General features: G+C 55.7%; 1 protein-coding gene across 1 annotated transcript in view; it reads left to right on the forward strand.

Moving 5' to 3' along the window:
• Positions 1-237: 237 nt before the first annotated feature.
• Positions 238-17830, forward strand: part of DLGAP2 (DLG associated protein 2) — a 520454-nt gene continuing 502861 nt past the window's right edge. The window contains exon 1 of the mRNA XM_057696969.1: positions 238-304. The gene's annotated coding sequence lies outside the window, so the exon portion shown is untranslated. The remainder of the gene's footprint in view (positions 305-17830) is intronic.

Consider the following 17830-nt stretch of genomic DNA (forward strand, 5'->3'; position numbering starts at 1 on the left):
TTAAACAAAACTGCACTACCATCCCAGGAGCGACATCTATAATCAGCACAGTTACCTGATTAACCTTTTTGATGAAAAATGTATCTCATCAGAATTTTTCAGTACTGTTTAATTTGTTAGATCGTTCTGGGCGTGATGACTGTGCAACATTGAACGACCTCATTAGAAAAACACTTGCAACGGTTAATGAGATGCCTTTCTCTACCTGAGTGATAACCATATGTCTTTTATTTATTTGTTTTGAAACAGGTTTTGCCTGGCATTCTGCAGAAGCATTGCTGTATCTTACCAGACAGGAACACAGGTAAATGCATTTTTTGTTCTTCTGATTTGAGATTATTGGTCTTATATCCGTGGAAAATTGGGGGAAATGACTGCATAGCTTAGATATCTTGGTTTTTTAAGGTGGTTGTTTTACATATTGGCTGAAGTAAGCCGAAAAATGGATGATTCGGTTCTCAGCGAGTTATGGCCGGAGCTCAGAGATCTGTTTCCATTTGACAAAGGAAACAGATTCAGGTGATTGTTGCCTTGGATTTTTAAGGGAAACCAGTTGTCTTATAAAGTTGAATGTATTAATTTCAAAGTTGTTTCTTTGTGGGTGGTGTTTATTAAGGCACACCACTGTTGTTGGCTAGCGGGGAGTGGACGTGGAGCCTGTTTGCAATCAAGGCTTCCCTGGCGGTCAGGGGAGGACCTGGCCGGGCGTTACGGTCTTCAAACCTCAAGGATCTCGGTGGATAAAACAATGGGGTGGATGTCTTCGCGTGGGAGATTCTGTGACCCTGTGATTCTCATCGTTCGGGCACATGTGGCTGGAGGTTGTGAGTAAGGTGGAAACGTGATGGAGGGAAAAAGTCTGAAAAAAATTCTATGCAGCTTTGTTGTTTTCAAGTTAAACAAAGAGAACAGTTGATGTGGCATGGGGTATCCTCTGTGGAGGGTCCACCTCTGACTCACTCTCCTGTGCTTCTAACTTAGTGTTTTACTCAGAGACTCGAGTCCTGAGGAGAAGATAGAGATCCTGCCTCGCACAGAATTCATTAGAGTTTATTCATTTCTAGAATGAGCTGTGTCCTGCCAAGTGCGTCCGTCTGTGTCCCAGGGTACTTCTGTTGGGTATGAAACAGAGGCTGCTGGCGTTTCCTTACGTGCTTTCCAGCCAGCAGATGAATGGTAGTGAGCCGCAGTGGACTCTTCATGAGAGCTGGGAGAATGCCATCTGTCGGGATTTTCTCTACTTCTATCGTAAACAGCATCCTGCCAAGCTGGGGTGTTTACCGGGGTCCCATTCATAAATGACAAGGCCCTGTTTATACTGTGCATTCCAACGTAAAACACCGAGTATTCTGGAAAAATAAGATCTTCCTTTTCTTTTAACTTGTGATTATGGATAGATTGTATTACTGACTCTAGTATTTTTCAGAAAGGCTCATAGACCCGTCTCTGTTTTGGTTCTGCCCAGTCAGTTACATCTCAGCTGTGAATGGGAGCAGAGTTCCTGTTAAGAGGAGAGTTTGCTTAGATACCTTTTGAGCCTCATCCTATTTTCTGAACGTTTGGTTAGTAATGCAAAACGTGAACAAGTCACATATGAAGAAACAAAGATTTTGCAAACTGTGTGCGTCCACAGCAGTGAGTGTAACAGTCTAAAGGCAGAGTGCAATTTCCGGATGTGTCTCTCTTCCAGGTGTCACTGATTCTGAGAAGCATCAGAAGTAATGATAAAATTAATTAGAAGTTAAGTACTGTTCTGTGGGAATCTACATTGATTTTACATATTGAAATGAGTTTTCTATATTTTTAGTTTGTTACATAAGAAGTTTCAGGTTAATATAGGTAATATTTATGAATTGAGACGCTTTATTTGCTTTTCATGAGAATCCAAGTAACCAGCCTCTAGAACCGAGAAAGCTGCCTCCTGTTATGACTCGAATGTTGAGTCCATTTGCTCGTCAGTCCCCTTAAGGTATTTTTACAGGATAGAGTGTTTCACTTTGAAGTCAGTGCCGGGGACCTGAGGCTGTGACATTAGGGGTGGAAACGGGAGAGAATTGTATCAAACGAGGAGAAAGAGGATTGGCGGAAATGACAGCTTTTGGAGGTGACAGATTTGAGAATTTTAGTTTTTCCCACGTAGTGTGACCTCATGTGTCTGAAGCTGCTTCATTGTTTAGGAAATGTTTGGAAATTTCTTCAGACTGAGACACAGTGGTTATTGCGTTTGCGTTTTAATGGCAAATAGAGTCCTTAGGAGCTTGAATGTGATTTGGTTTCACCTTCGTGGTTTTATAGAAGATTTTTCAGATCTTCGATTAAGAAGACCGGCTTTGGGAAGGGCACAGCGTTTCAGTCCCAGCTCTGCAGGTGGACAGCGGGGATGGCTGCACCGCAAGGCGCGTGTGCTTGGCGCCACTGAGCTGGACACTCAGAAATGGCGACGACGGAAAATCGTACGTTCTGCGCACTTGATTGCGGCTTTAAGAAAAGATCGGCGTTGGGGTGAATCGTGGCTTTTCGTTTTGTGTGACTTCTGCTTGTTTTAGAAGTGCTGTGTGCTCCAGTAACTTACACGTGTGGAAGCTGAATGTCTGGAAGAAGACCCGCCTGTCTTCAGGTGTCGTTGCCGACACGCTCAGCGGCGCCGTGGGGACGCGTGCTGGGGACGCCTGCGGCCCCCCGGCTCTGGGGTCAGCCTGGTGCGGTGGGAGGCACAGGTCAGCCTTTTCTCCTGCGCCGCCCACGGCCTGTCTTCATGGTCGTCCACGATCTGAAGAGCCAGAGGGAATCCTGCTGCGCACCTCTGTAGACGACCTTGTGTTTCATGTGTTTCTCATGAAAACTGAGAGCTGGGCCGCTGAAGCGTGTCTGTTGTCAAGGAGGAACCTTCTGTGCAAACACGCACGCACACGCACAGCCCCGCCCCAGGCTCTGAGCGTTTCTCCACGTTCGCGTCAGCCTGGACTCCCTTCCCTTGTTCTGGTGGCTCCGTGGCCTCCTCCCGGCCGTGGGTGGGGCCCCCCGGGTGGGGCCCCCCCTGCTGAGCCACCAAGCCGGGTTGTTAGGACCAGGGTTCTGGGCCTCCTTAATCATTAGAAATGCATCAGAGGCCGGACAAGAAAGTCATGCCAGGCTTTATTGGGGCTCCTGCTGGGGGGTGGGGCAGTGAGAATAAACAGCAGATCAAGCTGGTTCTTTATATCGGGTGAGGGTTGGGGTGTGTCCAGGGGTCGGCTGGAGGGGGGCTTAGGGGGTCTGCCCAGCCCTCAGGTGGTGATGTGTGCAGGGGGCGCGCACAGTACCTGCTTTTGCTCCAAGCTCTTCAAGAGTGCAGCTGGCTTTTTCGGTCTCTTTGTACCTTCTGTCCAGAATTTGCCCCGGCTGCAGGCTGCACCGCACACAGTTATTTTTAGTCCCGTCCGGTTTCCTTGTATTTTGTTGCTCGAGGACAGGTGTGTCCAGCTGCAGGCACTGCAGCAGAGGGCCCCCGGTCCCAGCCTGTCTCAGTGTGACCTTTGTCAGAAGCGCTGCTGCAGGACTGTCCCTGGGTCCTGCCCTCCTTCACCCCTGCTTGGGGGGAGGTGCCTCCGGAGGGCCTGGCGCAGGGGCGGCCCCTGCTGCAGCGGGAGGCTGGCCTCCGCACCTGGAGTGCCCTGGCTGGGCCTTGGAGGGACTCAAGGTCACCGTGCAGCTAGAATAGCCCCAGTGGTGCCCAGCCCTGTGGGGTCAGAAAACTTATTTGGGCAGCGACGTCCTCACGGACACCAGTTTATTGTGACTGGCTGTTTTCTGGACTCAGGTGGACCCGTCTTTACGTTTTCACGGGCGGCTTCTTCCTCGGAGCAGCAGAGACGCTTTTCCCCGAGTGGGTGGGTCCGAGCTTGGATACTGGGTCTGAAGCGCAGGGTGGTTCATCTTCCTGGTTCTGTTCCGAGTCTCACGGGTCCGTACTTGACGTACATGTAACCCCCGTCACGTGACCAGTCAGCTGCACCTCCCACGGGAGAGAACGTGGATTGTGGGCGTGTTTCCCAGACGGTGCTCCTGTGACCGGTGAAGGCGGTGGGCTTAGTCCTTAGAGGGTCTGGGTTCCGTGTCGGTTTGTTAGCGCCCATCCTTCTGAATCTCCGTGACATTTGTGAAAATCACGTGTAGGCTGGAGTGAGCTTAGTGAGTTCTGTTTTCTTTGGGCAGCACAGTGGGTGGGGGTCCTGCCCCCGAGCGTAGTGGTCTCAGAGCATCTCCCCCCATCCGTCAGGACACAGCCCGCTCGCCTGGTACGAATAGGTGGAAGTGACGAGAACGACAGATCCTGCCGTAAAGCCGCTGCACTTACCTACGCAGACTTGCATAACGACAGCTAAATAGTGAGCTGTCAGGTGAAGGCTTGAGCATGCGGCAGTGTTTGATTTTTGAGATACATTGTATCTCCACAGGGAAAGCCGAATGCCTGTGAGAGAAGCTGTATGTGAAAACTGGGGGGAAAGACTTTACGTACTCTCCATGTTTTCTGGGGCACTGATCTTTGCGTGTCTGCCAGCCTGTGGCGTGATGCCCATGAAGAGTCAGTGTTACTCTGACCTTGGGCTCCTCCCAGGGATGTGCTGGCCGCTGTTTAACCTCCAGCCTCTGGCTCCTGGTGCGAGGGTGGCGGGAGGCCTGCGTGGAGTGTTGGCCTGTGCCTGTGTGCACACGCCCCACCGCGGTCACTGGACATGGGTTTGGGTGGGGTCCTCCCCGTCCCCCGGTCCCAGTACCCGGTGCGCCTGGCTCCCGTGCGCCCCGGACTTTTGTCCTCACCTCTGTGTCTGACTCCTGAGGGTTAATTTAGGGGCCGTGGTGAGCGTGTGCTCCCCTCAAGGGGGCAGGCTGTCCCTTGCGTGTTGGCGAAATAAAATCTGGGATTAGAATTGAATGTTTGTGACGGGGCGCTCAGTTTTAGAAAGCCTGCGTAGGCCGAGTAAGCGCGCTTGGCGTTTGCACTTGGGCGCTGAGTGTGTGCACTCCATCACACGAGGGTCCGGACGCCCGTGGGGCGCTGGACCCAATTACACAGCACTGAACCGTGAGCAGGGCCGTTGGCTGTGGACGGCCACGGGGAGCTCGCACATCGAGGTCAAAGACAGAGGGGACACAGCTGTTGAAATAGTGGGAATGGCTGCTCCGGGGCGTCCTAAATTCCCTAAGTTTCTTTTGAGCCGAAGGTTATAAAAAGCCCCTAATTTCATGATGGACAAGTGAAGGAAAATCAACGCGTAAGTTCGCTCTCTTTGCCGCAGACCTGTCTGAAGGAGAAATTGTTCCCAATGACGGGTCCAGTAAGAGACTGGCAGTGAGTGTGTCTGTGGAAATAAAACCCTCTTTCATTAATTTCACACCTAACTTGCCTGTGATTCACAGATCTGTGTAGACAGTGATGTGACCTGTTAGATTTACGTTCTAACAGGGATGGTGCCCATTACACCTCTGTTCCTGCGGTGTTTTAGTTTATAGACTTTTTCAGGTTAGTTCTGGCTGTGCCTACTGCTTTCTCGCGAGCTGGGAGGTACTGCCTTGTTTTCTAGGTCAGTAATTGGACACAGAGCTGTGTGTGAACTTCACTGCTGCACAGCGGCTGCGCACTCTGCTGAGACCCAAACGCAGGTTTCCACCCTCAGTCAGCACACGAGTCCATCATGGCCCTTAATAAGCCCTTCATCTTCCACGTGTGGCTTTCCTGCGACATATGGTGAAAGGACAAAACAGCATGGACTGGGAACCCTGCTGCAGGGGCCCAGGGGAGGGGCTGCGAGCAGGGCCCCTGGAGCTTTAGGACGCGAGATGGGCAGCACGTCAGGTGGGTCTGCTGCTGAAAAGATGCTCCATTAAGTGGAACATTTATGGGGCTTCCCTGGTGGCGCAGCAGTTAGGAATCCGCCCCCCCCCCCCCCCCCCCCCCAGTGCAGGAGACACGGGTTTGATCCCTGGTCCGGGAAGATCCCACGTTGCGGGGAGCAGCTAAGCCCTCATGACACAGCTACTGAGCCTGTGCTTTAAAGCCCATGAGCCACAACAGCGGAGCCCATGTGCTGCAACTACGGGAGCCCATGTTCCACAACAAGAGAAGCCACTGCACTGAGAAGCCTCTGCACCACAACGAAGAGTGGCCTCCGCTCGCTGGATCTAGAGAAAGCCCACATGCCGCAACGAAGACCCAGTGCAGCCAAAAAAAGAAAGAAGAAAAAAAAGTCGAATATTTACACACCTGAGATGCCTCACTTTTCAAAACGCCAGGTGAGTGGCATTGTAACTCACTGGGTTAAACATAAGATGTCTTGTCTTTAGAAGACCAAATCCTTCAAGTAAGTTTCTTTTACCCAGAAACCGAAATTATTTATAATACCTTTCTTCTTTCCAAAAAGAATGGTGGTTGTGTGACGAGGATGCCAGATGACCTGATTCCGAACCAAGAACAACCGAGGCGGCACCAAGCTCAGCTGGGTGAGGACAGCGGATGTCCCAGCCGCGCCTCGATGACCGGCTGCCACGTTGGCCTGAGAACGCACATCCCCTTGCCCTCCCTCGCTGCCCACCAACTGGAGATGAAAAAACACCCCCATGTGCTTAAAGGGCTTTATTTCATGCACTGAAAATGGCTTTATTAGGAAACCGGACATGCTAGTTAATTACTGCCGGAGTGAAAGGCTAGTTTTAAGGCCAGAACGCTTCTGTCTCGCGTGCTTATTCTTAAGCCTGGGGGCTGCTCACAGCCCGGCTGGTGTCTCAGTGCCACGTGGAGGCACGAAGCCCTTTGGGAGGCGAGGATCCTGACTGAGGCTGGGTTTCAGCCAACAGCTTGCCCAGAGCAGGTGCTTCTGTGCAGAGCAGACACTGGACCCTCTCCACCCTTGGGCAGGGGACGTACTTACTCAGGTTAACAGTTACGGCCAGGTTAACGTGGAGACAGAAGTTCTGTGGCTCACAGTTGAATGGTCTACGGCCGCTTCTGTGCTGAGGCATTTCCTGAGCGAACCTGGCATTTGGCACTGACTTTAACGATGTCCCAGCTCGTGGGGCACACCTGGGGGCTGTGCGCTCTCCATCCCTTAGGTGCCGGGTGGACCTAAAGTCGCTTCTTCAGGCCGATGTTCAGCTTTGTCTGCAGGTGCCGCGGGGCTCACGTCACCTGCGAGGACAGGGTCGTGCTGCTGGCCGTCCTCTGCGCCAGAGGGGCACCTGGTCTCCAGGTCTTGCCTGCTCCTGGAGGAGGTGAAGGACTGGCGGGAGCATGCATGACACGTGTGGAGTCACCCGCGTTTCCGCTGCTTGTCCTGCTTCCGAGGAAAGTGAAGCACTTGGCCACACACTTGTAGGAGGGAAGGGCTGAAGATAATGAAGCGGTTGTTTACCTCTTCTGTTTCGTCCGTTTCCCCACGAGGAACACGTGCTGAGGTTTGGACGTGCACGCTCTCTCCAGGGAGGCTCCTGTGCACGAGGAAAGCGTGAGTGGAGGGGCAGGAGCACGGGGGTCCCCTCTGGGTTTCCCGAGGGCCTGGACTCTGCTCCCTCAGGAGCTTCTGCAGCCCCCCAAGTCCATTCTGGGGCGTGGACAGCAGATGCCTGTTTCTCCCTCCTGGAGGCTGGAGTCCACGCTCAAGGTCCCTGTGAGGCCTCTTCCTGGCGTGTCGAGGCGTCTCCTCGCCGTGCCCTCACATGGAGGGGAGAGCGGGCGTCTCTGGGGTCTCTTCTCACAAGGGCACTAATCCCACCACGAAGGCCCCCCCCCCCCCACCTCACGACCTCATCACCTCCCAGAGACCCCCTCCTGACACCTTCAGGTCGGGGGCCACGGCAGCCCGGCACCTGCCGACTGCACACTCACACCAGCCTGTGCCCAGTTCTTCTTGGAAGCTGTGGGTTCTGCTAGGTGAACTGCCAGAAGGCTGGCCGGGCCCTCGGTGTCGCACGTCTTCCCAAACGGGAGGAATCCAGCTCCAGGTGGAGGAGCTTTCTCACGGGCAGACGCGGGTTGAAAACATCCAGACAGCCCCTCCGCCGGGAGGCAGCGTCTAGTTCCCGACCCTTGAGTCTGGGCGGGCCGTGGCCTCGGGACGTGGTTTGACCAGACGGTGAGGCGCGCTGGTGCTCTTCTAATCCTGAGCGAGGCCTGCAGCTGTGGCCAGCAGGAGGCCTGGGGTAGCCCCTAGGGCAGGAACGGGCCCCGGGCCGTGGCTGTGAGCGCACCCCTCACCCATTCCCGCCGGCTGTCCTACGACGGTCCCCAGGCCACCGCGCCCAGCCCGGACCGCGGAGGGTTGAGCACGCAGGTGGTTACTCCAGGCACTGAACCCGGGGCTGGTCTCTGAGCGCCGCAGGGGCGTTAACGCGAGGGTGCGGTCACGTGGCTGCAGGTGCGGGTGAGTGGAGAGGAGCGTCCTCCCTGCTGGTGTCCCTCCCGGCGTCCGAGCCACGTGTCAGGTGGAGAAAGCCTGCTTCCCCAGGAGACCTTTCCGCACCTCCATTCCTTTTGTGATCATCTCGGATGGCACCTGCACGGTATCAATACGCAGCTGTTTTGTGAAGTAACATTGGTCAACGTGGATAAAGGGACCAAATTCATTGCCAGCGTGACTGTGTCCTGACTTTGGGGACAAATTCTCGGGTCAGTTTTGCATCTGAAGCCACGGAGAAGATCCCTGGCTAAAGACGAGGTGTTGAATGCTGCCGTTTCGGAGTCATGGGTTTAAAACCTCAGTGAATCTTCTCACATTTCCGAGCTTTTCCAGACCTTGAGTCTCAGCTGCCTCTGAATTCTGCAAGCGTTTTGTGTGCACGTGTGCTTATGGGAAGGTCACAAGTGTCAGGCTTCAGGCACCTGGATTAAAACATCATTTGGTTGCAGCCAGTCAAGGTCCAGTTAAAATTCTGAGTGTTGGTAATTTCTTATCAGCCCTTAGTAGAAATTAGAGTCCACAGAGTCGTCTGAAGCTTCTGCCAGGAGATGGGCTTTTATCGCATCCACGTTCAGTCCTTGACCTTCTCTGACTAAGGACTTGGGTGGCATGTGATTCCTTGTGAAAGAAGGCCGCTCAGTGCCCAGGCCTGTCCACGGAGGGTCGCTGTCTGTGAACCGTGGTCTGTGGAGACACCTCCCCATAGAGGCCATTGCTGCCCACTTGTTTTCAGTTGCGTTAACCCACAGCTGCTGCTTTAAGTTCTTAGCTAAAGAAACATTGTTACATTCTTTAATTTTTTCCTTCATGCATTTTAGACCTATAGGTATTTGGGTTAAGGCAAACTAGTTCAAATGGAAGATAAACTGATATATATATTTTTAAAGAGTTATTGAAAATATCAAAGCATGTTATTTTTAAAAATACCTTTAAAATCCAACAGTACACTAAGCCTTAGGAGCTGTATTTTGAAAGGCGCTCCTTGTAGTGTGTGCAGAGATCAAAATACAATATTGCACCCGTGAAACACACACAGTGTTATCCGCCAGTGTCACCTCAGTAAAATAAGTAATTAATTTTAGGAAGTCTTGATATGTAAAGTGCACTGTGATTTGTTATTGAGTTGACAGGATTTGACGTGGTCGTTGAAATTGGCCCAGCATGTGACCAGGGGTCTTCCCAGAATCCTGAGACGCCTGGAGGGCCCTGGGGGTCTGAGGGCTGCTGACCTCGGCAGCAGAGTCAGGCCTGGATGTGAGGATGTGAGCGCTTTTCAGTGTATTTGAGAATCTTTCTTTTTCCCTAAAGGATGGGGTGTGGCTGGCGGGGGGGGGGAGGGGATGCTGGGCCAGGGGCCCGACAGCATCAGCACGGTTGCCATCCTGCCTCTGAGTCCTGCCACCTGGCCAGCATCCCCTCCTGCCTCCAGCTCGGCCCCTTGGCCAGGCTCACCCCTCTGCACCGTGGCTTCTGCCTGGACGCAGGTTTATTTCATCGTCTTCCTGTAACTCACTGCGTTCATCCCTTTCTATCCTGTTTCATCTTTTTGTTCCTGTTCTGTCAATTATCCTTTCCTACACTTTTTCATAAATAAGCCGTTCTCAGCATTTCTTTCCCGTTTCTGTAGCCCACTTTTCAAGTTCAGAAACCAAGCACTTGGTGCTCAGACCCCCTTGTGCTGCAGTGTTCCTGTGTGCATGTGTGTGCCCGTGTCCGTGTGGGTGTGCACGTGTGTGTGCGCGTACGTGTGTGCGCGCGTGTGCGTGCCTGCATCCGTGTGGGTGGGTGTGTGTGTGCGTACGTGTGTGTGCACACATGTACATGCGTGTGCGCACGTGTGCACGTGTGGCATTTCCTGCGGTGTGTCCTGGGAGAGGCCCAGGGCTGCTGCGGGTGGCTGCTGCGTGTCCCCTCTCGGGGGCTCTGTTCTGCGGGGTCTCCTGCTCTGCCTGTGAGGATGCCGGACCCCTGGGCCGCAGGCCTGTACAAGGGGAGCCCCATCCAGCGTGGACACCGTGACCCAACGTCAGGGTCAGGGTCGCCGCCGGCTCTGCTGTGTGTCCTCTGCGCGTCTGTGCTCCCTGAGCGGACAGAGATTGAGGGAGGGAGCCGCCAGCTCCCTGATGTCGGGCCTGCCTTTTGGGGAGAGGTGGCCTGCAGGCCACGCTTCTGACGGAAAGGACACACGCCTGGGACCCTGCAGGGGGGCCGGGCCAGGGCTGCCCTCTGGAATCTGGTCCGAGCTGTGGGCGTCCGGTTAGCGGACGCTGCTTCTCGACTCTCGCAGCCAGCTGAGGGCCGGCCCTGGGTTCCGGAGGTGGGTGCACACCTCTCGCTTTCGCCTGGACCTTGGTGGAAGGTGGCAGCACCTGCGTCAGAGCTGCCAGCCAGACGCCACTTCAGATGAGGCGCCTGCTCTGTCCTCTGACCTGGTGACCGGGTGACCTGGTGGCCATCCCCTCTGGGCTGGGTCACGGTTGCCTGCGCCCTCAGAGGGAGGTGCTGTAGGAACGGGAGGGCTTGCCCTGAACTCCCGATGTGAGAGGCATCCCGAAAGTTATCCCAGCCACGTTGAAGTGCTTGTTTTGAGATTCAAGGTAGTTATAATATTTGACAAAAACAACATTTTAAAAAAATGCCAGGAAGTTATTTTATTGTAAAAATGCTCTGCATTAAAGGGTAAAGCTTTTAAGAAATATGAATTTATTTCATCTTTGGTGAAAACAATTATTTTATCAGGTTTTAAAAATAAATAAAAAATATTTCTGAGCTCTGCCTGAATACCTGGGCCAGCATGATTGAGTGTGAGTGTGTGTGCGAGTGTGCGTGTGTTGTGCGTGTGTGTGTGTTGTGTGAGTGTGTGTCTGAGACACTTTTATTATCTGCAGCCACAAACCATACACAGTAGAAGTAGTTTTAGTGTATTTTTTTAACCTCTTTATTGGAAAATAATTGCTTTACGCTCTTGTACCAGCTTTTGAGGTGCACCAAAGTGACTCAGCTGTATTTACACACATATCCCCACATCCCCTCCCTCCCGCGACTCCCTCCCGCCCTCCCTGTCCTGGCCCTCTAAGGTAGTGTGTATTTTAATGCCCTCGCTTTGAAGTTTGGTGAAAGCACCAGATAAAGACCGTGACTGATGTCCGCATCCAGGGCTGCTTACTTCGTGGCGCCGTTCCGCCCTGAGCAGGGGTCCGGGGGCACGTGAATCATGCTGCCAACACTTGATTTAGAGCACGGTGCTTCCCGGCAGGAGCTGGGGTTCGCGTGGGGGCGTGGTGAGGACCGACACACACAGTCAGAGGAAGAGCAGGAGGTGCTGGAGCGTGTCCCGCTGCACCTCCGCGTGTCCCGGGGGCTTGGCCCCGAGCGACAGGTCTCCCCTGCGTCAGAGCCGGCGATGGGCTGTCCTGGGTGCCAGGGCCAGCGGTGCAGACCTCTGGAGCTGCGTGTGGAGACCCGGAGGCCGGGACGGGTTCGCCACGGCCGCCCCCTCCCGGAATCTCCTTTCATTCCCGTGAGCGTCCACCCCCAGCGCAGTGGCAGCTTCCCGCCTCCCGTCTTTCCTGCGGGTGCTCCCGTTAGCATGTTTGCTGAGATGGACGTGGTGGTGGTGTGTAATGCGTCTTCTTAAAGGTACCGACAGGCTCCCCCCGGCTCAGGATGGCCTCTTACCTACTCGGGTCCCCCCAGCACGAGTACAAGGTGGACAGTCGATAAAAGCGATTTTGAATGGAACCAAATTGTACGTGTCCTTTATCAGGCGACGGGTGTCCTGTTACTGGAGAAATAATGTTGGAGAAAAGCGTAACCAACTAAGGGGAAACGTCACAGAGGCTGGTTCTAAAGTAGTTAAACAACCGAAGCCAAAGGTCTGCGCAGTTTAGCTGCTGCATGTGAGTGATTCCGGGGTCGGTTCAAGCAAACATCACCTTCCAAAGGGACGCCCAGCTCAGGGTTCCTGGAACGGGTGGACGGTGCCGTGGACGGTGCCGTGGACGGTGCCGTGAGGGCCAGTCCTGCCTGACAGTGACACGGGAGCACTGCACACCGGGAAGGGGCCTCGTGGGGACATCCCCTGGCGTTTGGTCACACGTCAGAGGGCTGCACGGGGTCCAGCTCAGCTCGTGGAGTGATGAGTGCTGACGTCCTGAAAGGGTCACGTTGGGTCGGTCCGTGCCGGGGACGCGGGTTCCTCCTGGGCTGTGAGCCTGGGCGGACGGTGAGACCTCTTCACCCTCTCAGCAGCAAAGGGGGTGGCAAACCGGCGGTCTCTGACCAGAAGCCTCTGAGTGCCGGGCCTGGGCACCGCAGGGAGGGGGCCCGGCTGGCCTTGCAGGGAGCAGGCTGGTGCTGAGAGTAAAGGAGGGACGCTGGAGCCACCGGACAGAGGTGTGGATGCACCTGCAGGGCGTTGCTGGGGCCTCGGGAAGGGGCCTGTCTGCTTGGTCCCAGTTGTTCTTAGTTGTTTGTTAAGTTCAGGATCACAAGAGCTCAGCAGTGGAAGAATTGATGAGAATCATATCGATACTGAAGGTGACACGGGAGCAGGATGGTGGTGGCAGCGTGGATGTTCGCCCGTACCTGGGTCTCTACACGTGGAACAGGCTCGCCTTTCGTCAGCCGGGCGACCTCCTGGATGGAGGTGGACACCGCTCTGCACCTCTGGGTTCTCCATGTGGTGGACGCGAAGCTGTGGCCTCTGTCTGAAGGCGTGGCCATCAGGGGTCCCCAGAGCCGGAACAAGAGGGTGTGTGTGTCTGTGTAAATATACGTGTTTATCTACCTATCTGCATATAGAGAGAGCTTTAGATGTATTGTGAGGAATTTTGGCTGATGTGCTTCTGGAGGCTGACGAGGCCTGTAACCTGCAGCCTCGAGACCAGGAGAGTCTGTGTCTCTGTTCAAGTCCAAAGACACGCGCAAAGCCAGCGTCCCAACGTGACGGTCGTCAGGTGGAGCCGTCCCCTCTCTCAGCGTTTTGTTCCCTTCGGGCCTTCGGCTGACTGGACGAGGCCACCCACACGGGGAGGCCTGCTCTGCCGCACTCAGGTGACAGCCTCATCCAGAAACACCCGGAACGGTGTTGGACCACGTGTGCGGGCCCCCATGGCCCAGTCTCACTGATGCATAAATGCACTGTCCCAGGAGGACACACCTGGAGCTGGTGCCTGGGCCAGACTCTGCGGGGCTCCTGCCGTGAGCCCCGACATCGGGACGGAGGTGGTCCTGAGGCGGGAGGCAGGGAGGCCCAAGGAGTAAGGCCAGCCCCAGGCTCCGGCAGCCACGCAGGATCTCGGGCTGGGTGCCAGGCAGCCCTCTCTGGAAGGCCAGGGTGTCCACTCATGGTCAGCCGGGGCCAAGCTTCCCACCTGTCCAGTGTCAGCACATACTCCCGACCCCACCTTCAGGGGGCCAGGGAGAGAGCGGGGGGAGGGCCGGGCCACCCCCAGGCCCCGGTGTGCAGAGGGTCAGACCTCGGTTCCCTTGTGGGGCTGAGGGGCGGGTCGAGGGGAGGATGCAGAACTTTGGGGAAGTACGTGTTTCCTTTCCTCGCCGAGAGCCCTTGTGCACACCAGCCGTCCCGTGGCACACAGGCCCTCTCGTGGCCTCTGTAGAATCCCTGGGAGGTGGGGGTACCTGTTCCACACGAATGGAAGAAGCTGGGGTTCGGGGAGCCTCTGGAAAGTGCTCCTCCTGCAGGTGCTGGAAGTGGTCCTGCTGCAGGTCCTGGAAGTGATCCTCCTGCAGGTTCTGGAAGTGCTCCTCCTGCAGCTCTTGGAAGTGCTCCTCCTCAGCTCCTGGAAGTGCTCCTCCTTAGCTCCTGGAAGAGCTCCTCCTGCAGTTCCTGGAAGTGGTCCTCCTGCAGCTCCTGGAAGTGCTCCTCCTGCAGCTGGAGCTCAGGTGCTTGGCTCACCATGAGGCTCCCACCTGGGCGTCTTGCTTCCACCTGGTGTTCTTTCCTTCTCTGGCACCTTCACCAGCTGTTTTTTGAATTTCTGGTGAGAAGTACGTCGTCACCTGGACCACAAGTTGGCCCTCATAGGTGCTGACACGCTGGGTGTGTGGATACAGGGAAAGTGCTTCCACGTTTGTAAAACTCAGGAGTGGAGCCGTGGGCAAAATTTGAATGAAGTCTATAAAGGAAATAATAGTATTTTATCGCCCCCCCCCCCCCAATTTTGATAATTTCCCTGCAGTTATAAGACAGATGCTCTTGGTTTTAGGAAACAGAATGAGTCATGAAGGACTATTATGTCTGCAGGACATTCTCACATAGAAAAAGTTACATGAAAGACAGAGGATGGTAAAGGTGGGAAAATGTTGATTTTTGGAGAATCTGGAGAAGAGTCTGTGGGCGTTCCCTGTGTTGTTTTTGCAGCTCTTCACTATGTCTCTATAATTACTTCAAAATTAAAAGTCACAGAACATTTCTGAAGACGGATACTATGTTGATAACCCGCAGACAGAAGGGAAATGGGTCAGCGTTTTGAGCTTCTTGTTGAAAACCCAGCTTTCTCTCTGGTCTCTGCCTGATCTGTGCCTCTTGGGCGGAGGGTGGAAGGTACAGGGAACGGTGCGGCCGGGCTCTTTCCCCTCCCCTGCACGGCCGGCGGGACGGGGCTGACCTCTTCGCCGAGCTCCTCCGTGCTGGTCTGTGAAGGTATTTGCCGGGATTGTCCGCGTTCATTCTTGCAAAGCCCTGGGCAGTGGGGGGCACCCCTCGCTCCGAGGAGGCGCGCGCCGGGGGTGGAGCTGGGACGGAGGCCGCTGGGTGGTGTGTGTCCTGGGGCCGGGGCGCCTCACCTCCCGCTGCTTCCTCGGCGAGCCCTCGCGCCTCGCAGCTCCTGCGTGGGGAGCGGCGCTGGGCCTGGTGCGTCCTCCCCTCCCCCGGGCTGGATGGTGGCCCGCGTGCGACGCCCTGCGTGAGGCTCCGGCGAGGGGCCAGCTGGAAATCGGCACCCCCCCCCCCCACCGTGTGCCTCGGTTTCTGTCCGTCTGCCGCTTGGGCTGCCCGGACGGGACTGTCCTCCGAGAAGGGGCGCAGGGGAAGCGGGCTCGGCGGTGTGAGGTGTGCGGGGCGAGCGGCTACGCCTGACGCGTGGGGAGAACGGAGCCGGGAGCCCTGGGCACAGCTGTTCCAGGTCCGGGGACCTGTTGTCGCTTCACTCATGGTCCGCACGGGGGCTCGGTGTGTCAGCTCTGGGGAGACCCTGAAAAGGTGGGGAGCCGGGGCTCCCACACCTCCTTCGTGGGAGGCTGCTTCGGCATCAGTAGGAAAGCCCGTCAGACGCAGCGGAAGAGGCGCCGTGGGTCCCTGACAGCAGCCCCCCCACAGCCCCGCACGGGCTCGGCCAGTCGGCCTCTTTTAAAGACTGTTCAGCATAGACATCGTTTTTTTTCTCTGTCTTCAATGTTTCCACGTGGGTTCTGCTGTGGGAAGTCAGGAGGATGTGTATGCACGGGACCTGGAAGGACACCTCTGCCGGCTCAGAAGCGCACACGTGCGCCTGTGCTGTTTGTGTTGACGTGCCGCGACCCCCTGCGGAGGAGCGTCTGCAGAGCGAAGTCGCCACGGAGCCCGGGCCTCCTGGACACGCGCATTGGCTTTGGAGACAGCCCAGCTGCTCTCTGCACCGGGCTGGTCCACACAGAGAGGTGCTCACGGTGTGAAATACACACCAGATTTCAAAGCCTTAGCATGACAATGTAAATAACGCCTCTCAATATTTTTGTTTATCGTATGTTAAAAATGAGATATTTTTGATATACTGGATTAAACGAAATGCATTAAAGCGAGTCCCCCGTTTCCTTTCTGTGTAAGTGTGGCTGATGAGTGAAAACTGCGTGCGTGGGTCCCATGGTGTTTCTCTTGGACAGTGGGGCTCGCCAGCGCTTTATAGACTCTTCCAGCAAGTGGCACGTTTCCATGCCTGCTGTGATTCTGTGTGGCTGGAGATTCCCAAGTCTGTATCCTCAGAAAAGTCTTATCGTCCACGAGCCCGGGAACCACGTTTTCTATTCCATATAACGTCCCCCAAAGCAGAGTGTTTCATACTTGCCGGACACTGTTCTAGCTTAGCCTTTTGGCTGTTTTTTAAGGGAGGATAAGTATTTGTGTGCTTTTTCTATGGTGATTTAAACACGTCTATAAATCACGTTTGCTTTTGCCTCATGAAAAGAAGAGGGCACAGGAGCGTGGAGGGTGGTTTTTATTTCTGGTACATTATGGACGTGTTAAGAATCGGAAGTTTTGAAGAGCACCCAGGGTCAGCCTGGGGGGCGTCACCTGACGGGAGGGGTCGAGGCCGCAGCAGGGGCCGGGGGGCTGCCCGTTCACCAGCCCCCAGCAGAGGGCACTGGGCCGCCAGGGGTTAAGGGGGTCGCGGTTGGTGGGCTGGGGGCCAAGGGTCCGGCTTCCACCAGGAAACAGCAGGCGACCCCAAGGAGCTCCTGCTTGAGGCTGCTACACGCGTTTCTGAAGTGGAAATCAAAGGCTGGGGGACGGATCGGCTGGCGGAGGACCTCGGAGGGCATTCCTTACCGGTCACCTGCAGCTTCTCTCCTAAGACCCTCCCAGCCAGGGAGGGGGCCGTGCCCCGCCCCCGCCCTTGCCCCCCACGCACGCCCGGCTGGAGGCCGAGGGCAGCGCCCGGAGACACGCGGCCCGAGGTGCGGCGTGTCGTGAGGACGCGGCCAGCGGTCCCCACCAGCGGTGGTACCAAGGCTCCTCACCCTCCCACACGGTGCTGACGTGCGGCCCACACCCAGGGTCACCTTTCCCGCGCCCGCGGGGCTGCGTGCAGGCCCGGCCGGGGGCCTCGGGCGTGCTGATCTTCTCCGTGAAGGCCCAGGCATCCCCGCTCACCCCGCGTGGCGTCAGCACCGCGTCTCGTCAGATCGTCTCTTGAGGACATTCTCCCGGCCTCCGCTCCCTGAGGCCGCTGTGACTGCTGAGTTTTGGTGTTTCTGAGGAACGTGTGCCGCCTGGGCGGCTTACTGGGGGCGCCTCTGCGGGCTGCACACGTGGCGCGCGTGCCCTGGGCGGGGGGACAGCTTCCTGCGTCCCTCCAGGTGTTGTCACAGTAGCGCGCGTCATCTTGATTATTGGTTCAAAAACATGCACCTGTTTAACCAAAGATCAGAACAAAATGATGTTCTCCATCTCATCGTTTTCCTATTTAAAAGTCAGGTCTGATCGTCCCTGATTTCGAGGCGCAGCCGTCGCTTGCTCTTGGGGCCAACGTGGAAGAGATGGCGGGGGGGGGGGCCGTGTTCGTGTTGATGTGCTTTCGTTGAGCTTTCGCTGAGTTTTGTGTGTGTGTCTGGGACCGTCCAGGAGCCAGGCTGCAGGGCAGCGGGGCCCCAGGAGAGCTCAGGGCCCTCGGGGACAG

The sequence above is a fragment of the Hippopotamus amphibius genome, chromosome 10 (assembly GCF_030028045.1).
Source record: "Hippopotamus amphibius kiboko isolate mHipAmp2 chromosome 10, mHipAmp2.hap2, whole genome shotgun sequence".
NCBI lineage: Eukaryota > Metazoa > Chordata > Mammalia > Artiodactyla > Hippopotamidae > Hippopotamus > Hippopotamus amphibius.